Genomic DNA, 20,000 nt, shown 5'->3' with positions numbered 1-20,000 from the left:
CCCCCCACCTCGTCCCCACCTCGTCCCCTCCTCGTCCCCCCACCTCGTCCCCTCACCCCGTCCCCTCACCTCGTCCCCACCTCGTCCCCCCACCTCATCCCCCCACCTCGTCTCCACCTCGTCCCCACCTGGTCTCACCTCGTCCCCCCACCTAGTCCTCTCACCTCGCCCCCACGTCGTCCCCTCACCTCGTCCCCACCTCGTCCCACCTCGTCCCCTCACCTCGCCCCCACCTCGTCCCCTCACCTCGTCCCGTCACCTCGTCCCCACCTCGTCCCCACCTCGTCCCCCCACCTCGTCCCCACCTCGCCCCCACCTCGCCCCCACCTCGTCCCCTCACCTCGTCCCTCCACCTCGTCCCCTCACCTCGCCCCCACCTCGTCCCCTCACCTCGTCCCCACCTCGTCCCCACCTCGTCCCCACCTCGTCCCCACCTCGTCCCCTCACCTCGTCCCCACCTCGTCTCCACCTCGTCCTCACCTCATCCCCACCTGGTCTCACCTCGTCCCCCCACCTCGTCCACTCCTCATCCCCACCTCGCCCTCACCTCGTCCCCTCACCTCGTCCCCCCACCTCGCCCCCTCACCTCGTCCCTCCACCTCGTCCCCTCACCTCGTCCCCACCTCGTCCCCTCACCTCGTCCCCACCTCGTCCCCACCTCGCCCCCTCACCTCGTCCCCGCCGATGGCCTCGTCTCCCCCACCTCGTCGGCCCCCGCCCCCCCGTGCCTCCCGGCTGTGCTCCATCTCCTGCAGGCTCTCCCGGGCCTCCTGCAGCTCCTCGGCCCTCGCCGCTCGCTTGCGCGAGATGATGGCCGCCTGGGCCGCACAGACAAAGGTCCCCCGGGTAGCCTCGCGCGGGATGTCTGGGCGGGTGCTCAGCAGCAGCGGCGGCGAGCAGCGAGCAGCAGCAGGAGCAGCAGAGAGCAGGAGCAGCAGCAGTAGGGAGCAGCAGCAGTAGGGAGCAGCAGCAGCAGTAGGGAGCAGTAGCAGCAGTAGGGAGCAGTAGCAGCAGCAGTAGGGAGCAGCAGCAGCAGTAGGGAGCAGCAGCAGCAGTAGGGAGCAGCAGCAGCAGTAGGGAGCAGCAGCAGGAGCAGCAGAGAGCAGTAGGGAGCAGTAGCAGCAGCAGTAGGGAGCAGCAGCAGCAGTAGGGAGCAGCAGCAGCAGTAGGGAGCAGTAGCAGCAGCAGTAGGGAGCAGCAGCAGCAGCAGCAGTAGGGAGCAGTAGCAGCAGCAGCAGCAGTAGGGAGCAGTAGGGAGCAGTAGCAGCAGCAGCAGAGAGCAGCAGCAGTAGTAGGGAGCAGTAGGGAGCAGTAGCAGCAGCAGCAGCAGCAGCAGTAGGGAGCAGTAGGGAGCAGTAGCAGCAGCAGTAGGGAGCAGTAGCAGCAGCAGCAGCAGTAGGGAGCAGTAGCAGCAGTAGCAGCAGCAGTAGTAGGGAGCAGTAGCAGCAGCAGTAGGGAGCAGTAGCAGCAGCAGTAGGGAGCAGTAGCAGCAGCAGCAGTAGGGAGCAGTAGCAGCAGCAGCAGCAGCGAGCAGTAGGGAGCAGTAGCAGCAGCAGTAGGGAGCAGTAGCAGCAGCAGTAGGGAGCAGTAGCAGCAGCAGCAGTAGGGAGCAGTAGCAGCAGCAGTAGGGAGCAGCAGCAGCAGCAACAGCAGCAGGCAGGCAGCAGCAGGCAGGCAGCAGCAGCAGTGAGCAGCAGCGAGCAGCAGCACCTACCAAGTGAGAGTGAGCAGCACCTACCAAGTGAGTGTGAGAGTGAGCAGCACCTACCAAGTGAGTGTGAGAGTGAGCAGCACCTACCAAGTGAGAGTGAGAGTGAGCAGCACCTACCAAGTGAGTGTGAGAGTGAGCAGCACCTACCAAGTGAGTGTGAGAGTGAGCAGCACCTACCAAGTGAGTGTGAGAGTGAGCAGCACCTACCAAGTGAGTGTGAGAGTGAGCAGCACCTACCAAGTGAGAGTGAGAGTGAGCAGCACCTACCAAGTGAGTGTGAGAGTGAGCAGCACCTACCAAGTGAGTGTGAGAGTGAGCAGCACCTACCAAGTGAGTGTGAGAGTGAGCAGCACCTACCAAGTGAGTGTGAGAGTGAGCAGCACCTACCAAGTGAGTGTGAGAGTGAGCAGCACCTACCAAGTGAGTGTGAGAGTGAGCAGCGCCTACCAAGTGTGTGAGAGTGAGCAGCACCTACCAAGTGAGTGTGAGAGTGAGCAGCACCTACCAAGTGAGTGTGAGAGTGAGCAGCACCTACCACGTGAGTGTGAGAGTGAGCAGCACCTACCACGTGAGTGTGAGCAGCACCTACCAAGTGAGTGTGAGAGTGAGCAGCACCTACCAAGTGAGAGTGAGCAGCACCTACCAAGTGAGAGTGAGAGTGAGCAGCACCTACCTAGTGAGTGTGAGAGTGAGCAGCACCTACCTAGTGAGAGTGAGCAGCACCTACCACGTGAGTGTGAGCAGCACCTACCAAGTGAGTGTGAGAGTGAGCAGCACCTACCAAGTGAGAGTGAGCAGCACCTACCAAGTGAGAGTGAGAGTGAGCAGCACCTACCAAGTGAGTGTGAGAGTGAGCAGCACCTACCAAGTGAGAGTGAGCAGCACCTACCATGTGAGTGTGAGAGTGAGCAGCACCTACCAAGTGAGAGTGAGCAGCACCTACCAAGTGAGAGTGAGAGTGAGCAGCACCTACCAAGTGAGTTTGAGAGTGAGCAGCACCTACCAAGTGAGAGTGAGAGTGAGCAGCACCTACCAAGTGAGAGTGAGCAGCACCTACCTACCAAGTGAGAGTGAGAGTGAGCAGCACCTACCAAGTGAGAGTGAGAGTGAGCAGCACCTACCAAGTGAGAGTGAGCAGCACCTACCAAGTGAGAGTGAGAGTGAGCAGCACCTACCTACCAAGTGAGAGTGAGAGTGAGCAGCACCTACCAAGTGAGAGTGAGAGTGAGCAGCACCTACCAAGTGAGAGTGAGAGCGAGCAGCGCCTACTAAGCGAGCACCTACCTACCAAGCGAGAGCGAGCACCTACCTACCAAGTGAGTGTGAGAGCGAGCAGCACCTACCAAGTGAGTGTGAGAGCGAGCAGCACCTACCAAGTGAGTGTGAGAGTGAGCAGCACCTACCAAGTGAGTGTGAGAGTGAGCAGCACCTACCAAGTGAGTGTGAGAGTGAGCAGCACCTACCAAGTGAGTGTGAGAGTGAGCAGCATCTACCAAGCGAGCGCGAGCACCTACCTACCAAGTGAGTGTGAGAGCGAGCAGCACCTACCTACCAAGTGAGAGTGAGAGTGAGCAGCACCTACCTACCAAGTGAGAGTGAGAGTGAGCAGCACCTACCTACCTAGTAAGAGTGAGCAGCACCTACCAAGTGAGTGTGAGAGTGAGCAGCACCTACCAAGTGAGTGTGAGAGTGAGCAGCATCTACCAAGCGAGCGCGAGCACCTACCAAGTGAGTGTGAGAGCGAGCAGCACCTACCAAGTGAGTGTGAGAGTGAGCAGCACCTACCAAGTGAGTGTGAGAGTGAGCAGCATCTACCAAGCGAGAGCGAGCACCTACCTACCAAGTGAGTGTGAGAGCGAGCAGCACCTACCTACCAAGTGAGAGTCAGAGTGAGCAGCACCTACCTACCAAGTGAGAGTGAGCAGCACCTACCTACCTAGTAAGAGTGAGCAGCACCTACCAAGTGAGTGTGAGAGTGAGCAGCACCTACCAAGTGAGTGTGAGAGTGAGCAGCATCTACCAAGCGAGAGCGAGCACCTACCTACCAAGTGAGTGTGAGAGCGAGCAGCACCTACATACCTACCAAGCGAGAGCGAGCAGCACCTACCTACCTAGTGAGCAGCACCTACCTACCTACCTAGCGAGCGTGGTAGCGAGCAGCGAGCAGCACCTACCTACCTAGTGAGCAGCACCTACCTACCAAGTGAGTGTGAGAGTGAGCAGCACCTACCTACCTACCTAGCGAGCGTGGTAGCGAGCAGCGAGCAGCGTCACCTGCTGTCTGAAGAGGACGAGCTTATCGTCGCCCGGGTCCCCGCGGCGCATGCGGCCCTCCAGCAGGCGGCTCACCTCCTCGCCAACCTCGTCGATCTGACATCGCCATCATCGTCGCCATCGTCAACGTCGTCGTCATCAACTTCGTCATCAACTTCGTCATCATCGTCGTTACCACCATCGTCAACATCACCACCATGGTCAACATCGCCACCCACGCCATCGCGCGAGACTCCAGCAGGCGGCTCACCTCCTCGCCAACCTCGTCGATCTGACATCACAATCAACTTCGTCATCAACTTCGTCGTCATCGTCGTCGTCATCATCGTCCCCACCATCGTCACCATCGTCACCAACGTCGACATCACCATCATCACCTCCACCCACGCCATCGCGCGAGACTCCAGCAGGCGGCTCACCTCCTCGCCAACCTCGTCGATCTGACATCACCATCATCGTCACCACCGTCGTCGTCGTCATCATTCGTCATCGCCACTGTCGTAGCCATCATCAGTCTCACATCGTCACCACCGTCAACAACACCACCGTCACGTCGTCAGTGCAAGGGGGGTCCGAGGGTGTGTGGTTGCGGGGGGGGTCAAAGGGTCGGGTAGTGGGGCGGGTGGCTGCGTGGGCTTGGTGTCTGTTGCTGCAGGGCGGCCCCCCTGCCCGTGCCACCGCCCCCCCCACGGCACCGCCCCCCCCGGGCACCGACCCCCTGTCACCTGTCCGCGCAGGGCGTCGAGGTCTCCCTGCGCGAGTCCCTGCTTGCGGCCGGCGCGTTGCAGGTCCTGCACCTGGGCGCGCGCCCTCGCCAGCTCGCCGGGAAGCTTCTCGCCGCCGATGTAGCCGGTGAAGTTTAGCTCCTCCCGCACGCGACGCAGCACGCCTGCAACGGAGGGGAGAGCCGCGTCGCTCGCGCGTCGCGGCTCGAAGCCAGGCGCCGCGCGCGGTTCCTTCGGTAACTTGGGTCCGCGCGTAATGGCGGTCGAGAGAACCCGCGGTGCGCGGTGTGGACCGGTGGCCACGGGAGGTGGTGACAGGTGGGGAGTCAGCCTGCGGTGCGCGTGGACCGGTGGCCACGGGAGGTGGTGACAGGTGGAGTCAGCCTGCGGTGCGCGTGGACCGGTGGCCACGGGAGGGACTGGTGGCCACGGGAGGTAATGGCAGGTGGAGTCAGCCTGCGGTGCGAATGGACTTGTGACCATGGGAGGGACCGGTGGCCACGGGAGGTGGTGACAGGTGGAGTCAGCCTGCGGTGCGAGTGGACCGGTGGCCACGGGAGGGACCGGTGGCCACGGGAGGTGGTGACAGGTGGGGAGTCAGCCTGCGGTGCGCGTGGACCGGTGGCCACGGGAGGTGGTGACAGGTGGAGTCAGCCTGCGGTGCGAATGGACTGGTGGCCACGGGAGGGACTGGTGGCCACGGGAGGGACTGGTGGCCACGGGAGGTAATGACAGGTGGAGTCAGCCTGCAGTGCGAGTGGACCGGTGGCCACGGGAGGTAGTGACAGGTGGAGTCAGCCTGCGGTGCGAGTGGACTGGTGGCCACGGGAGGTAATGACAGGTGGAGTCAGCCTGCAGTGCGAGTGGACCGGTGGCCACGGGAGGTGGTGACAGGTGGGGAGTCAGCCTGCGGTGCGCGTGGACCGGTGGCCACGGGAGGGACTGGTGGCCACGGGAGGTGGTGACAGGTGGAGAGTCAGCCTGCGGTGCGAGTGGACCGGTGGCCACGGGAGGGACTGGTGGCCACGGGAGGTGGTGACAGGTGGAGAGTCAGCCTGCGGTGCGAGTGGACCGGTGGCCACGGGAGGGACTGGTGGCCACGGGAGGTGGTGACAGGTGGAGTCAGCCTGTGGTGCGCGTGGACCGGTGGCCACGGGAGGGACTGGTGGCCACGGGAGGTGGTGACAGGTGGAGAGTCAGCCTGCGGTGCGAGTGGACCGGTGGCCACGGGAGGGACTGGTGGCCACGGGAGGTAATGGCAGGTGGAGAGTCAGCCTGCGGTGCGAATGGACTGGTGGCCACGGGAGGTAGTGACAGGTGGAGTCAGCCTGCAGTGCGCATGGACTTGTGGCTACGGGAGGTGGTGACAGGTGGAGTCAGCCTGCGGTGCGAATGGACTGGTGGCCACGGGAGGGACTGGTGGCCATGGGAGGTAATGACAGGTGGAGTCAGCCTGCGGTGCGAGTGGACTAGTGGCCACAGGAGGGACTGGTGGCCACGGGAGGTTGTGACAGGTGGAGTCAGCCTGCGGTGCGAGTGGACCGGTGGCCACGGGAGGGACTGGTGGCCACGGGAGGGACTGGTGGCCACGGGAGGTAGTGACAGGTGGAGTCAGCCTGCAGTGCGAGTGGACTGGTGGCCACGGGAGGTAGTGACAGGGGAGTCAGCCTGCAGTGCGAGTGGACTGGTGGCCATGGGAGGTAATGACAGGTGGAGTCAACCTGCAGTGCGAGTGGACTGGTGGCCACGGGAGGTAATGACAGGTGGAGTCAGCCTGCAGTGCGAGTGGACTGGTGGCCATGGGAGGTAATGACAGGGGAGTCAGCCTGCGGTGCGAGTGGACCGGTGGCCACGGGAGGTAATGACAGGGGAGTCTGCCTGCTGTGCGAGTGGACTGGTGGCCACGGGAGGTAATGACAGGTGGAGTCAGCCTGCAGTGCGAGTGGACTGGTGGCCATGGGAGGTAATGACAGGGGAGTCAGCCTGCGGTGCGCGTGGATCAGTGGCCACGGGAGGTAATGACAGGTGGAGTCAGCCTGCAGTGTGAGTGGACTTGTGGCCGCGGGAGGGACTGGTGGCCACGGGAGGTGGTGACAGGTGGAGTCAGCCTGCGGTGCGAGTGGACCGATGGCCACGGGAGGTGGTGACAGGTGGAGTCAGCCTGCGGTGCGAGTGGACTGGTGGCCACGGGAGGTAGTGACAGGTGGAGTCAGCCTGCAGTGCGAGTGGACTGGTGGCCACGGGAGGTAATGACAGGTGGAGTCAGCCTGCAGTGCGAGTGGACTGGTGGCCACGGGAGGTAATGACAGGGGAGTCAGCCTGCAGTGCGAGTGGACTGGTGGCCACGGGAGGTAATGACAGGGGAGTCAGCTTGCAGTACGAATGGACTGGTGGCCACGGGAGGTAACGACAGGGGAGTGAGCCTGCAGTGCGAATGGACTGGTGGCCACGGGAGGTAATGACAGGTGGAGTCAGCCTGCAGTGCGAATGGACTGGTGGCCACGGGAAGTAATGACAGGGGAGTCAGCCTACAGTGTGAGTGGACTGGTGGCCACGGGAGGTAATGACAGGGGAGTCAGCCTGCAGTGCGAGTGGACCGGTGGCCACGGGAGGTAATGACAGGTGGAGTCAGCCTGCAGTGCGAATGGACTGGTGGCCACGGGAGGTAATGACAGGTGGAGTCAGCCTGCAGTACGAATGGACTGGTGGCCACGGGAATTATCGAGAATCGGTGCGTGGCTTGATGGCTCCCTTCTCCCAGTCGAGTTAGGGCTAATTAGCCCGGAGGGACCACCTTCCCAGTTGCCAACATAATTATTACATTATTATTCAAGAGAATGCGTGTAACATGATTATCAGGGCATGTTTTTTTTTTGCATGTTCAACACAAGTACCGTGTGTGTGTGTGTGGTTAATTCGGCATTTGATTCTTTGCCAAAGGTGTCTATTACTTGGTGTTTGAACATCTGAACACGCCAAATGTTTTATTGCCAGTGTGGGTCAATACCTATTATCATTTTTTCATGCTTTGATACTGACTCAAAGGTCCAGTTTTTGTAGCTGCTCACCCTGAGCTATGAATGCCCTGATAGTGGTGAGTGGTGAGTGATGGTGGTGTGGTGAGTGGTGGTGGTGTGGTGAGTGGTGAGTGGTGAGTGATGGTGGTGAGTGATGGTGGTGTGGTGAGTGGTGTGGTGAGTGGTGAGTGATGAGTGGTGGTGAGTGATGGTGGTGAGTGATGAGTGGTGGTGAGTGGTGTGGTGAGTGATGGTGGTGAGTGGTGCGGTGAGTGGTAGGTGGGTGGTGGGTGAGTGGTGCGGTGAGTGGTGTGGTGGGTAGTGGGTGAGTGGTGTGGTGAGTGGTGCGGTGAGTGGTGCGGTGAGTGGTGAGTGGTGAGTGGTGCGGTGAGTGGTGCGGTGGTGATGGTGAGTGGTGAGTGATGGTGGTGTGTTGCGTGGTGAGTGGCGGTGGTGAGTGATAGTGGTGAGTGATAGTGGTGAGTGGTGAGTGATGGTGGTGATGGTGAGTGGTAAGTGATGAATGGTGAGTGATGGTGGTGATGGTGAGTGGTGAGTGATGGTGGTGAGTGATGAGTGATGGTGGTGGTGGTGGTGAGTGGTGAGTAGTGAGTGATGGTGGTGAGTGATGGTAGTGAGTGGCGGTGGTGAGTGGCGAGTGATGGTGGTGGGTGGCGGTGGTGAATGGCGAGTGATGGTGGTGGGTGGCGGTGGTGAGTGGCGAGTGATGGTGGTGGGTGGCGGTGGTGAGTGGCGAGTGATGGTGGTGGGTGGCGGTGGTGAGTGGCGAGTGATAGTGGTGAGTGGTGAGTGATAGTGGTGAGTGATGGTGGTGAGTGGTGAGTGATGAATGGTGAGTGATGGTGGTGATGGTGAGTGGTGAGTGATGGTGGTGAGTGATGAGTGATGGTGGTGGTGGTGGTGAGTGGTGAGTAGTGAGTGATGGTGGTGAGTGATGGTGGTGAGTGGCAGTGGTGAGTGGCGAGTGATGGTGGTGGGTGGCGGTGGTGAGTGATGGTGGTGGGTGGCAGTGGTGAGTGGCGAGTGATGGTGGTGGGTGGCGGTGGTGAGTGGTGAGTGATGGTGGTGAGTGATGGTGGTGGGTGGCGGTGGTGAGTGATGAGTGATGGTGAGTGATGGTGGTGAGTGATGGTGGTGAGCGATGGTGGTGAGTGGCGGTGGTGAGTGATGGTGGTGAGTGGCGAGTGATGGTGGTGGGTGGCGGTGGTGAGTGGTGAGTGATGGTGGTGAGTGATGGTGGTGGTGAGTGGTGAGTGATGGTGGTGAGTAGTGAGTGATGGTGGTGAGTGGCGGTGGTCAGTGGCGAGTGATGGTGGTGAGTGATGGTGGTGGGTGGCGGTGGTGAGTGGCGAGTGATGGTGGTGGGTGGCGGTGGTGAGTGGTGAGTGATGGTGGTGAGTGATGGTGGTGGGTGACGGTGGTGAGTGATGGTGGTGAGTGGCGGTGGTGAGTGATGGTGGTGAGTGGCGGTGGTGAGTGATGGTGGTGAGTGGCGGTGGTGAGTGATGGTGGTGAGTGGCAGTGGTGAGTGGTGAGTGATGGTGGTGAGTAATGGTGGTGAGTGATGGTGGTGAGTGGCGGTGGTGAGGGTCTCACTCTCTGGGCTGAGCTCAGTCGATCCCTGCCTCAGGTCCTGCAGCTGCTGCTTGGATCTCTGCAGCCGCTGCTCCACATGGAACAGCTGCACACGGTGTCGAGTAGGACACACGTGTCACGCAGTGTGTAGTGTATAGTGTAGTGTATAGTGTAGTGTAGTGTGTAGTGTAGTAGTGTAGTGTGTAGTGTAGTGTATAGTGTAGTGTATAGTGTAGTGTGTAGTAGTGTAGTGTAGTGTGCAGTGTGTAGTGTATAGTGTAGTGTAGTGTGTAGTAGTGTAGTGTGTAGTGTATAGTAGTAGTGTAGTGTGTAGTGTATAGTAGTGTAGTGTATAGTGTAGTGTGTAGTAGTGTAGTGTATAGTGTAGTGTATAGTGTAGTAGTGTAGTGTGTAGTGTAGTGTGTAGTGTAGTGTGTAGTGTAGTGTGTAGTGTAGTGTAGTAGTGTAGTGTGTAGTGTAGTGTGTAGTGTAGTGTAAGGTGTAGTGTATAGTGTAGTGTATAGTGTAGTGTGTAGTGTAGTGTGTAGTGTAGTGTGTAGTAGTGTAATGTGTAGTGTGTAGTAGTGTAGTGTATAGTGTAGTGTATAGTGTAGTGTAGTGTGTAGTGTAGTGTGTAGTGTAGTGTGTAGTGTATAGTGTAGTGTATAGTGTAGTGTGTAGTGTAGTGTGTATAGTAGTGTGTAGTGTAGTGTATAGTGTAGTGTGTAGTGTAGTGTATAGTGTAGTGTAGTGTGTAGTGTATAGTGTAGTGTGTAGTGTAGTGTGTAGTGTAGTGTGTAGTGTAGTGTGTAGTGTAGTGTGTAGTGTATAGTAGTGTAGTGTATAGTGTAGTGTATAGTGTAGTGTAGTAGTGTAGTGTGTAGTAGTGTAGTGTGTAGTGTAGTGTATAGTGTAGTGTGTAGTGTAGTGTGTAGTGTAGTGTGTAGTGTAGTGTATAGTGTATAGTGTAGTGTGTAGTGTAGTGTAGTGTATAGTGTAGTGTGTAGTAGTGTAGTGTAGTGTGTAGTGTATAGTAGTGTAGTGTGTAGTGTATAGTGTAGTGTGTAGTAGTATATAGTGTAGTGTATAGTGTAGTGTATAGTGTAGTGTATAGTGTAGTGTATAGTGTAGTGTATAGTGTAGTGTGTAGTGTATAGCGTAGTGTGTAGTAGTGTATAGTGTAGTGTATAGTAGTAGTGTATAGTGTAGTAGTGTAGTGTGTAGTAGTGTAGTGTGTAGTAGTGTAGTGTATAGTGTAGTGTGTAGTAGTGTAGTGTATAGTGTAGTGTGTAGTGTAGTGTGTAGTGTAGTGTATAGTAGTAGTGTATAGTGTAGTAGTGTAGTGTAGTGTATAGTGTAGTGTGTAGTGTAGTGTATAGTGTAGTGTGTAGTGTATAGTGTAGTGTGTAGTGTAGTGTGTAGTGTAGTGTATAGTGTAGTGTATAGTGTAGTGTGTAGTGTAGTGTAGTGTATAGTGTAGTGTATAGTGTAGTGTGTAGTGTAGTGTATAGTAGTGTAGTGTAGTGTATAGTGTAGTGTGTAGTGTAGTGTATAGTGTAGTGTGTAGTAGTGTATAGTGTAGTGTATAGTAGTAGTGTATAGTGTAGTAGTGTAGTGTGTAGTAGTGTAGTGTATAGTGTAGTGTAGTGTATAGTGTAGTGTGTAGTAGTGTATAGTGTAGTGTATAGTGTAGTGTGTAGTAGTGTATAGTGTAGTAGTTTATAGTGTAGTAGTGTAGTATATAGTAGTGTAGTGTATAGTGTAGTGTGTAGTAGTGTATAGTGTAATGTATAGTGTAGTGTATAGTGTAGCGTGTAGTGTATAGTGTAGTGTGTAGTGTAGTGTGTAGTGTAGTGTGTAGTAGTGTAGTGTATAGTGTATTGTAGTGTGTAGTAGTGTAGTGTAGTGTGTAGTAGTGTAGTGTGTAGTGTAGTGTATAATGTAGTGTGTAGTAGTGTAGTGTGTAGTGTATAGTAGTGTAGTGTGTAGTGTAGTGTATAGTGTAGTGTGTAGTAGTGTATAGTGTTAGTGTATAGTGTAGTGTATAGTGTAGTGTGTAGTAGTGTATAGTGTAGTGTATAGTGTAGTAGTTTATAGTGTAGTGTATAGTGTAGTGTATAGTGTAGTGTGTAGTAGTGTAGTGTAGTGTGTAGTGTATAGTAGTGTAGTGTGTAGTGTAGTGTATAGTGTAGTGTGTAGTAGTGTATAGTGTAGTAGTTTATAGTGTAGTGTATAGTGTAGTGTGTAGTAGTGTATAGTGTAGTGTGTAGTAGTGTATAGTGTAGTAGTTTATAGTGTAGTGTATAGTGTAGTGTATAGTGTAGTGTGTAGTAGTGTATAGTGTAGTGTATAGTGTAGTGTATAGTGTAGTGTGTAGTAGTGTATAGTGTAGTGTATAGTGTAGTGTATAGTGTAGTGTGTAGTAGTGTAGTGTGTAGTGTACTGTATAGTGTAGTGTATAGTGTAGTGTATAGTAGTGTATAGTGTAGTGTATAGTGTAGTGTATAGTAGTGTATAGTGTAGTGTGTAGTAGTGTATAGTGTAGTGTATAGTGTAGTGTATAGTGTAGTGTGTAGTGTAGTGTATAGTGTAGTGTATAGTGTAGTGTGTAGTGTAGTGTGTAGTAGTGTATAGTGTAGTAGTTTATAGTGTAGTGTATAGTGTAGTGTGTAGTAGTGTATAGTGCAGTAGTTTATAGTGTAGGGTGTTGTAGTGTAGTATATAGTAGTGGTGTATATTGTAATGTATAGTGTAGTACAGTGTGTAGTGTATAGTGTAGTGTATAGTGTAGTGTATAGTGTAGTGTATAGTGTAGTGTATAGTGTAGTGTATAGTGTAGTGTATAGGGCAGACCTGGTCATGTTGTGGGTACAGGTGGTGGTGGGTCAGATTTTTGGGGGAGGTGAATGGGGGGATAGTTGGGCAGTCCTGTCAAAGGTGTCAGCAAGGTTTGACCACGTTGGGGGTCAAGTTAGGTCAAGGGGTTAGGTCATGTTGGGGCAGGGGGGGTCAGGTCAAGTAGGTCAGGGCAGGCCACGTGATGTTGGGGTTCAGGTGGTGATGGGTCAGGTTTTGGGGGGGGTTGGAGGGGGTTAGGTCAGGTCAGCAAAATTTGACCAGGTCATGGGGTCAAGGGGTCAGGTCAGGTTGGTGGTTCAGGCCCGGGTAGGTTGTTAGGGACGGCCAGACAGATTCTTGGGGTCAGGTTATGTTTGGGGTTCAGGTCAGGGGTCAGGTTTTGGTGGCGGCTGAGGGGATGGTCATGTCAAAGGGGTCAGGTCAGCTAGGTTTGACCAGTTCGGGGGTCAAGGGGTCAGGTTGGTGGGTCAGGTCCGGTTAAGGCCATCAGGTCAGGCCAGAGACAGATAATTACTGGGGCTGGGTCATGTTTGGGCGTTCAGGTGGCGACGGGTCAGGTCGTGGGAGTGTGTGGGCGGCGGGGGGGGGGGGTGTGGTCCAGGGGTCAGGGGTCAGGGGTCAGGCGAGGGTCACCTGGTTGCGCTGCTCGCTCTTCTGGAGGGTCAGCGTCTCCTCGCGCTCCCTCTCCACGCGCAGGCCATGGACAGCCTCCAACAGCTTGGCCTGGCCCGAGACCGACTCCCCCTGGACAAGAAGGCAAAGGTCCCCCGTGTAGCCTGAGCAGACCGCTGGGGCAAGTGCTGTTAGCCGGCACGGCGCGCGAGGGGGGGGGGGGGGGGAGGGGGGGGGTGGGTGGGTGGCCAGCGCCAAGCCCGGCCGCCTTTCGCTCCCCCGCGTGCCGGTGTTTACCACGCACCGCACCAGGTACTGGTTTAAGGCCGAGTCGACCTAGGGGAGGTAAAAAGACCGGTTCAGATAATCGTCACCGGCGGCGTTGGCCGTGAGCAGGAATCGAACTCGGGTCGTCAGGTTCGTGGCGCTAACCGCTCCCCACACACACACACACAGACAAAGGTCCCCCGTGTAGCCTTCGACAGGCCCGCTGGGGGCAAGTGCTGTTAGTGAGCAGCAGCGTCAATCTCCCCTCCAATCTCCTTCCCTCCCCCTCCCTCCAATCTCCCCTCCCTCCCTCACCCCCAATCTCCCCTCCAATCTCCCCTCCAATCTCCTTCCCTCCCCCCTCCCTCCCTCCGATCTCCCCTCCAATCTCCCCTCCCTCCCTCACCCCCTATCTCCCCTCAACCCCTCCAACTCTCCTCCATCCTCTCTTCCTCCCTCCCTCCGACTTCCCCTCCAATCTCCCCTCCACTCCCCTCCCCCTCACCCCCAATCTCCCCTCCAATCTCCCCTCCAATCTCCCTCCCTCTCTCCCTCCCTCCCTCCGATCTCCCCTCCAATCTCCCCTCCAATCTCCCCTCCCTCCCTCACCCCCAATCTCCCCTCCAATCTCCCCTCCAATCTCCCTCCCTCCCCTCCAATCTCCCCTCCAATCTCCCCTCCAATCTCCCCTCCAATCTCCCCTCCCTCCCTCACCCCCAATCTCCCCTCCAATCTCCCCTCCAATCTCCCCTCCCATCCCCCCCAATCTCCCCTCCAATCTCCCCTCCAATCTCCCCTCCCTCCCTCTCACCCCAATCTCCCCTCCAATCTCCCCTCCAATCTCCTCCCTCCCTCCCCTCAATCTCCCTCCAATCTCCCCTCCAATCTCCCCTCCAATCTCCCCTCCCTCCCTCACCCCCAATCTCCCCTCCAATCTCCCCTCCAATCTCCTTCCCTCTCTCCCTCCCTCCGATCTCCCCTCCAATCTCCCCTCCCTCCCTCACCCCCAATCTCCCCTCCAATCTCCTTCCCTCTCTCCCTCCCTCCCTCCGATCCCCCCTCCATCTCCCCTCCCTCCTCACCCCCAATCTCCCCTCCAATCTCCCCTCCAATCTCCCTCCCTCTCTCCCTCCCTCCTCCGATCTCCCCTCCAATCTCCCCTCCAATCTCCCCTCCCTCCCTCACCCCAATCTCCCCTCCAATCTCCCTCCCTCCCCTCCAATCTCCCCTCCAATCTCCCCTCCAATCTCCCCTCCAATCTCCCCTCCCTCCCTCACCCCCAATCTCCCCTCCAATCTCCCCTCCAATCTCCCCTCCCTCCCTCACCCCCAATCTCCCCTCCAATCTCCCCTCCAATCTCCCCTCCCTCCCTCACCCCCAATCTCCCCTCCAATCTCCCCTCCAATCTCCCTCCCTCCCCTCCAATCTCCCCTCCAATCTCCCCTCCAATCTCCCCTCCAATCTCCCCTCCAATCTCCCCTCCCTCCCTCACCCCCAATCTCCCCTCCAATCTCCCCTCCAATCTCCCCTCCCTCCCTCACCCCCAATCTCCCCTCCAATCTCCCCTCCAATCTACCCTCCCTCCCTCACCCCCAATCTCCCCTCCAATCTCCCTCCAATCTCCCATCTCCCTCCCTCCCCTCCAATCTCCCCTCCCCTCCAATCTCCCTCTATCCAACCCCTCCAATCTCCCCTCCCTCCCTCCCCTCCAATCTCCCCTCCAATCTCCCCTCCAATCTCCCTCCCTCCCTCCCCTCCAATCTCCCCTCCCCTCCAATCTCCCTCTATCCAACCCCTCCAATCTCCCCTCCCTCCCTCCCTCCCCTCCGTCTAATCTCCCCTCCCACCCTCCCCTCCAATCTCCCCTTCCCCTCCAATCTCCCTCTATCCAACCCCTCCAATCTCCCCTCCAATCTCCCCTCCCCTCCAATCTCCCTCTATCCAACCCCTCCAATCTCCCCTCCAATCTCCCCTCCCTCCCTCCCCTCCAATCTCCCCTCCCTCCAATCTCCCCCCCCTCCCTCCCCTCCAATCTCCACTCCAATCCCCCCCTCCCTCCCTCCCTCCCCTCCCACTCTACCTTCCTCTTGAGTCGCTCCACTCGCTTCTCCAACGTCTCCCCTCTCCTCTTCCATAGCCGCGATGTCCTGGCAGAGAACACACGGGGAGAGACACGGAGAGACACGGGGAGACACGGGGAGAGACAGGGAGACACAAGGAGACACGGGGAGACACGGGGAGACACGGGGGACACGGAGAGACACGGGGAGACACGGAGAGACACGGGGAGACACAGGGAGACACGGGGAGAGACACGGGGAGACACGGGGAGACACGGGGAGACACGCAGGGACACGGGGAGAGACAGGGAGACACGGGGAGACAGGGAGACACGGGGAGACACGGGGAGACACGAGGAGAGACACGGGGAGAGACACGGGAGACACGGAGAGACACGGGGAGACACGGGGAGACACGGGGAGACAGGGGGAGACACGGGAAGACACGGGGAGACACGGGGAGACACGGAGAGACACGGGGAGACACGGAGAGACACGGGGAGACAGGGGGAGACAGGGGGAGACACGGGGAGACACGGGGGGAGACACGGGGAGACACGGGGAGAGACACGGGGAGAGACACGGGGAGACACGGAGAGACACGGGGAGACACGGGGAGACAGGGGGAGACACGGGGAGACACGGGGAGACACGGGGAGACAGGGGGAGACACGGGGAGACACGGGGAGACACGGGGGACACGGAGAGACAAGGAGACGCGGGAGGGGAGACACGGAGACACGGGGAGACACAAGGAGAGACACGGGGAGACACGGGGAGACAGGGAGACACGCAGGGAGACGCGGGAGGGGAGAGACAAGGAGAGACAGAGAGACACGGGGAGACACGCAGGGACACGCGGGGCGACCGGAGACACGGAGACACAAGGAGACACAAGGAGAGACAGGGAGACACAAGGAGAGACAGGGAGACACAAGGAGAGACAGGGAGACACAAGGAGAGACAGGGAGACACGGGGAGAGACGGGGAGACACGGGGAGACGCGGGAGGGGAGACACGGAGAGACAGGGAGACACAAGGAGACACGGGTAGACACGGGGAGACGCGAGGAGACGTGGGAGGGGAGACACAGGGAGACACAGGGACACGGAGAGACAGGGTGACACGGGGTGACACGGGGAGACACGGGGAGACACGGGAGACAGGGAGACACAAGGAGACACGGGTAGACACGGGGAGACGCGAGGAGACGCGGGAGGGGAGACACGGAGAGACAGGGAGACACAGGGACACGGAGAGACAGGGTGACACGGGGAGACACGGGGAGACACGGGGAGACACGGAGAGACAGGGAGACACAGGGACACGGAGGGACAGGGTGAGCTGCACCTGGCCGTCACAAATGATAGCGGCTCATCATCGCCGTCGTCATCGTCGCGTGGACATTGACAGCACCCAAATACACAAATAAGCGCACGAGTCTAAATGTGGAAGGGAATAAACCGGAGGACCCGGAGTAAAATCCACGCGACCACGGGGACGCAGACTCCAAATAAACAGCAGCAGCAGCAGGCGTCGGGGACGGGATGGAACCCACGACCTCCTGTATACCAGGCGAGGTAGTCAACATCTCATAGCCACCGTGATGATGATGAGAGAGACGCAGACTCCAAATACACAGCAGCAGCAGCAGGCATCGGGGACGGGATTGATCCCACAACCTCCTGCGTACCAGGCGAGGTAGTCAACATCTCCTAGCCACTGTGATGATGATGATGATGAGAGAAACAGATGCAAACTCCAAATATACAGCAGCAGGTGTTGTCAGGGTCGGGATCGAACCCACAACCTCCTGCATAACCAGGCGAGGTAGTCAACATCTCATAGCCACCGTGTCTCATCCCCCCCTGCCCCCCCCCCCCCCCACCCCTCCCACCCCCTCCCCCTCCACCCCCCCCCCCAAAACCTTGCGGATGTCATTGCTGCTGAAGCCGGACGCTCGCAGTTGGTCCACGGCCTTGTGCAGCGACGTGAACTCGCTCAGCAGCTCCTCGTACTGCGGTAACCACGGCGACCGGCGGGCAGCGGCGGCGGTAACCCACGGCGACGGAGCGGTGACCACGCCGGGGGTGGGCGGGGGGCGGGGGGCGGGGGGCGGGCGGGGGGAGGAAACGCACGGGGGTTAAGCGCGGGATTTCACGGCCGCCACCATCTTTATTGTCACCAGGTGTTAGTCCCCCTCCGAGCTGCGGGTGTTTCTCTCCGTCAGAAGACTTTACCGAAAGAACCAAAGAAGGTGAATCATTGCAGTCACGAAAGCTTCAAATCGAAAAATACAAGCTTAAAGGTCGCGGTCTGAGCTTGGCTGTGTTCGCTCCAGCGCTGTCCTCCAGACAGTCCGGTCCCTTCACCTGATGAAGGCCGCTTGTGCTGTGGCCGAAACGTCGTGAGAATTTTTTTATTTTATTTTTTGTTGTTGTTGTTGTTGTTTTTTTTACGGCGACTTTTTCCTTCCGAATAGAACCAAAGAGTGTGTAGCCCAAGGGGGCGTCAAGAAGTGGCCGGGGCCCCGGTGACGTTCGATTCGAAAGCTTTCGTGATCGCAGGGATTCGCCTCCTTGGTTCTTTCGGTAAAGTCACCACCACGTAAAGGAGGGAAGCAATGAAATAACAATTTTAACAAAAACATTTTTTTACACAAAAACAACAAAATTCCAGCGACGTTTCGAATTTTCCTGCCGTGGTTTTCACACCTGATGACGACTGCCGCTGCTGTTGCTGCTGATGCTTTGTGTTGCGGTCGGAAGCGTCGTGAGAATTGTATTGCTTTTGCTTTTTTTGTATATTTTTTTGCTATTTTATTGTTTCCCTTCTACCAAGGAATGCGGCGCTGGTGATGTTAACGTGAGAAAATTTGGCGCGCAACTGTAAGGTAGGAGCGCAGCGGGCTTCCCGGCGAGGCCACGGAAGCGGCTGTGCGGCCCGGCGGACGTTGGCTCGTCACGCGGACGTCCATATCAGCCAAAGACTCTTCGACGCGTGAAGCCGATTCACCAAAATCCACGCGACCACCACGGAGAGAGGGAACGAGATGCCAACTCCAAATATACGGGCGTCGTCAGGGCGGGGATCGGCCCCACAATCTCCTGCGTAGCAGGCAAGGTGTGTATGTGTGTATTTCTTTATAGTGTAGTGTATAGCGGTGTCGCGTACAGTGTAGTGTGTGTAGTGTCACGCATGGTAGTGTGACGTGCAGTCACACACACACACGTGTCACACACACACACACACGTGTCACACACACACACACACTGTCACACACACACACACACACGTGTCACACACACACGTGTCACACACACACGTGTCACACACACACACGTGTCACACACACACGTGTCACACACACACACTGTCACACACACACGTGTCACACACACACACACGTGTCACACACACACACGTGTCACACACACACACGTGTCACACACACACACTGTCACACACACACACACGTGTCACACACACACACGTGTCACACACACACGTGTCACACACACACACTGTCACACACACACACACATCACACACACACGTGTCACACACACACACACGTGTTACACACACACACGGACGTGTCACACACACACGTGTCACACACACACGTGTCACACACACACACTGTCACACACACACGTGTCACACACACACACGTGTCACACACACACACGTGTCACACACACACACGTGTCACACACACGTGTCACACACACACACGTGTCACACACACACACTGTCACACACACACACACACACGTGTCACACACACACACGTGTCACACACACACGTGTCACACACACACACTGTCACACACACACACACATCACACACACACGTGTCACACACACACACACGTCCCCCCGTGCCTCTCGGTCCTCTCGTGTGTCCCTGTATGTCCCCTTGTCTCTATCACCCCGTGTATCCCTGTGTCTCTCTCTGTCTCCCCGTGTGCCTCCGTGTGCCCCCGTGTGTCCCCGTGTGTCTCCCCGTGTGTCTCTCTCTGTCTCCCCGTGTGTCTCTCTGTCTCCCCGTGTGTCCCCGTGTCTCTCTCTGTCTCCCCGTGTGTCTCTCTCTGTCTCCCCGTGTGTCCCCGTGTGTCTCCCCGTGTGTCCCCGTGTGTCCCCGTGTGTCTCTCTCTGTCTCCCCGTGTGTCTCTCTCTGTCTCCCCGTGCATCCCTGTGTCTCTCCCTGTCTCCCCGTGTGTCTCTCTCTGTCTCCCCGTGCATCCCTGTGTCTCTCCCTGTCTCCCCGTGTGTCTCTCTCTGTCTCCCCGTGTGTCTCTCTCTGTCTCCCCGTGTGCCCCCGTGTGCCCCCGCGAGCATGTTGCATTTCTGTCTAGTGTAGTGTATGGCGGCGTGGCGTACAGTGCAGTGCAGTGTGTGTGTGTAGCGTCACGCATGGCAGTGTGACGGGCACCATTGCACGCTAAGCCTCTTCGGCACAACGCGGCTCGTCTCAAATCCACGCGACCACCACGGACAGACAGAGAGAGAGACAGACAGAGAGAGAGAGAGCGAGAGAGAGAGAGAGGCAAACTCACAAATCCACGCGACCACCACGGACAGACAGAGAGAGAGACAGACAGAGAGAGAGAGCGAGAGAGAGAGAGAGGCAAACTCACAAATACACGCGACCACCACGGACAGACAGAGAGAGAGACAGAGAGAGAGAGAGACGCAAACTCACAAATACACGGCAGGCATCGGCACGGGTCGGGATCGAAATCACAAGCTCCTACAGAGACCTCGGCGTGAAAGATGCAGGGACCCCCGCCCCCCCCCGCCCACCTCGCCCCCCACTGACCCCCCCCCCCGACACCGCCCCCCACCTGGGCGTGGGCGTCCGCGAGCGCGGGGT

The 20,000-nt window shown here is 57.4% G+C and overlaps 1 pseudogene; it reads right to left on the bottom strand.

Annotated features, from left to right (window-relative positions):
- Positions 1–19,995, bottom strand: part of LOC142923897 (intraflagellar transport protein 81 homolog) — a 60,273-nt pseudogene extending 40,278 nt beyond the window's left edge.
- Positions 19,996–20,000: the final 5 nt, after the last annotated feature.

Source organism: Petromyzon marinus, unplaced genomic scaffold (assembly GCF_048934315.1).
Source record: "Petromyzon marinus isolate PM22_M1 ecotype Great Lakes invasive population unplaced genomic scaffold, UKy_Petmar_22M1.pri1.0 PM_Scaffold_87, whole genome shotgun sequence".
NCBI classification, from domain to species: Eukaryota; Metazoa; Chordata; class Hyperoartia; order Petromyzontiformes; family Petromyzontidae; genus Petromyzon; species Petromyzon marinus.
This window is presented reverse-complemented; position numbering and strand designations above follow the sequence as displayed.